The following is a 3,590-nucleotide window of genomic DNA, read 5'->3' as shown; positions in this document are numbered from 1 at the left end:
CCGTCCGCGGCCGCAGACGACGATCCCGAAGCTGCATTCCCCGTAGGAGATTTATTATGCTGCTGGCCGCTGGCTGCTTCTCCTCTTCGTCCGAACTCGCGCCGCGAGTTCGCCTCCTCCTCATGTGTCGCGCGCTCGTACGCTTTGACTTGGCACTGTTATGCCGTATATACGGGTTTACTCCACGTCGTGGACTGCCCGCGGGACGGTGAAGACTCGCGGAGTAAATTTCGGAGCACTTTCGGCGGGGCGTCACTGTTTCTCTTCTACTCTCTACCCTACTCCGCTGTCCGGCGCGCCGATTCACGCGAGTACGCGAGTCAGATCTCACGATCGGAAGGAACACGCCGCTCTGGTACATACACCCGCACACGATACACGTTACACGTAAACGCCGTCCACCTCCTGAAGTACCACGGTGAGCTGCGGAGAGCGAACTGTAGATCCGAACCGCGCCGCACGGCCACAGACTGGCACAGACTCGACTGAACGACGTGATGGCGCCACGGCAGGAGCACGACTGAGAGCGCCGCGTCGCGTCACCGATGGTACTACGTCGAGTCAACGGCTCGCGGCGTTACGGCAGCCGGCTGGTGGGGAGAAAGAGAGAGAGAGAGAGAGAGACGCGTGCGTACGTGTGAGTGTGTCGGAGCACGCGAGCGAGAGGGAGGGAGCGGCGCAGCGCGGGTGCGAGGGAGACCGCGCGATATATACACAAACACAAAGGCGACGTGTACTGTGCCTCACGCGATAGGCGGTGTCGTGGTCCCAGGGCCGCACGGATCGAGCTATTCTGAAGGGGGAAGGAGGCGGGGGAAAGGTATACGCGGTTACACACAGCTCTCCTCGTGTACGAGAGACTAGGGAGCGAAGTCGTACCACGTTTCCGAGAACAAGTAATACTTGACTTACTTATAATCTCGATCTCATCTCCCGACGCGACTCGTTCGCGCTCGGCGCTGATAACGCGACTAATTTCGCGCATTTCGCTGATTCGATAACGAGCTTCGAAAGAGCGTTTTGATAAAATGCGAATTCGAAACGTGTGCGAAACGATCGAATTTCACTCACCGCGTTTCACTCCGCGTTATCCGATAGGCCGATTGTCATGGCGGTCTTCGATCACCAACGAATTATCGCCGGTATTCACAGTCCGTTCTTATTTCGAGATAGGCCGTCCGGCCGATTATTTATCTTCAAGAACGATCGCGCATTTAACAGTTTGACAGTTTTCAAATGCTATCGAACGGATACGCACAAGTAGACACATTACGCGTAAATTCGCGACATTTTTCACCGTACCGAGCAATTTGTCCGTCGTTCGAACTCGCGAGCAACAAATGCGCAACGATCGCGCGTTAAGCTCGATCTATACAAGACGCAGAAACGCGAGGCGCGTCAACCAATCCGATGCGTCAATTCGAAAAGCGCCGCTTCGAGATTGGCTGACGCAACAAGCGCGACCCGCGTTTTATGTAGAGCGGGCTTCATGCGGTCGCCATGACACTTTTCTTCCGCGACCAACGTCAGATAGATCAGTTTCGGACACGGTCGTACATTCGTTTCGTATTTACCTGCGTCCACAAACAGATTCGGTGAATCCGCAAGTAAAAAGTAAATCGAGTATTCACTTTTTTCAGCAACAGAATATTATCTGATTGTGAGTGCAGTCGCGACGCGTCGGAACGACTTCGCTCCGCTTTCGCGAGTGAAGAACCCTTTTGTTTTGATAATCGGTCAAACTGGCGTGCGTGCGAATATCAGGAGTGCCGAATGAGATATTGCCTTGGCGTGCTAATCATCCGAGCAGGGAACCGTTGATTAATACCACGCACAGTATTACCCGAAGCGCTCGCGTCAAAACTTCCGCGTCGCGCGCGTTATTTCCGCGTCCGTGGCGCGTCGCGTGCCTAATATAATCGGGGAGAGTGCGATTGGATGGACTGTTGGGCGACGCGCCGCGTTGTAACATGTCAATTGAGGGGCGTTTACGATCGTTCATTTGCATTATCCATTCTCGGGGCGAATAGATAAACAGACGACACACGGCCGTTAGAAAATTGGTCGGCCGCAACGTATGTCGCAACGGTTCGCGGTGTAAACACCGCGGATTCTCGGAACTGATATCGCGAGGTCGCGCGGCCGCGCACGAGATTAATCTATGGTTACAGTGAATGACGAACTTTCGGAGCTTTCCATTTATAATATTCCTAGACACTTTCGTACACAAGTTGCGTCCCAATTCTTGTATACTTAATTATCGACACATTACATCCATCCTCAACCCGAAAGCAACTAGTTAACTGTTGACTGTGTAAGTATGTTTTTCAGTAATAGTTAAATAGTTCCCAAGGAACACACAAAGGTAAAAAAAAAAATCAAAATAACTTTATTTTAGTACTTAAAGTGAATAAACAGTCAAAGTAACAAAAAATCATCATTTTGATGTTAAAATACGTCATTTTGGTTCCCTCTAGACTTGGTATGTTCCTTGATTACACAGGCCCACAAAAAAAGTACTCTATGCTGGGGTGGAGATCCAGTTATTCTTATGTATTTTGAATTTTGAGTCGCTGGATACGAATCTGACATAAAAATGGGACCATCCAGGGCAAATTTTCAATCCAGAGCGAGAAATGGAAAAAAATGAGTCATTTTTTGCTCTAGATTGAAAATTTACCCTGGATGGTCATTTCTATTTCGATGTCAGATTTGTATTCAGCGACTCAAAATACATAAGAATAGCTGAGTTTCCACCCCAGCACAGGGTACTTTTTTTTTGTGGGCCTGTGTTATTAATAACTGCGACTGTTATAAATGAAAAGACGAGAGAAATGGAAACGCAGTTTTCATCACCATCGCTTTAAAAAATACTGTAAAATACTAAAATGCATAGGCATGGTATGAAAAATAAACCTAATTTTATCTGATGTACTATCTGGTGCTACATATCAGTACACACTTTGTTCTAATTGAATCGCGCACAACGCTGTACTTCCTAGGCAACACGTATATCTAGAAAATGGGTTTATATAATGTCTTTTAGATATTTTTTAGATATATATGTTCTAAAAAACGATCATACAGTACAGAAGCTTGCAGTAACACTGTTGGACGTTTTTATGTTGTTTTTCACAACATGCTTGTATGAATTGTACCTCAGTTTGTACATAATTCCTGTGTACGTTTGTGTCAAGATGTGTTAAACAATTAGAAAGCACTCTTTTGTTCTGACGAATTCATGTTCATTAAAATGAGGTGCTTATTGTAAATGTATTCTGACGAAATAATTTATAGGTTTGTTATAATATCAAAATTCCGAATTTTAAGATAATTCATATTCTCTCTTCTTGGAAAGTATTAAAAATTTTACTTATGAGTGAAAGAACTGAATACATGAATAAAATGTTTGTTTCAGGAAAAAGAAGTGGAAAATATTATTTTTGTGGCTAATCTTCCCTACTTTTCACAAGATCTCTTATGATAAGTATTTTTCATTCATGTTCCACAGACTAATTTTTTCAAACACTAAGCTGATAGTCTTTCAATATCCATTTCAACAGTCGCACCAATGCGAACAGAGAAACAAA

Source organism: Trachymyrmex cornetzi, unplaced genomic scaffold (genome assembly GCF_001594075.2).
Source record: "Trachymyrmex cornetzi isolate Tcor2-1 unplaced genomic scaffold, Tcor1.1 scaffold346, whole genome shotgun sequence".
NCBI classification, from domain to species: domain Eukaryota; kingdom Metazoa; phylum Arthropoda; class Insecta; order Hymenoptera; family Formicidae; genus Trachymyrmex; species Trachymyrmex cornetzi.
The sequence above is the reverse complement of the archived record's forward strand: the minus strand, read 5'-3'. Positions refer to the sequence as shown.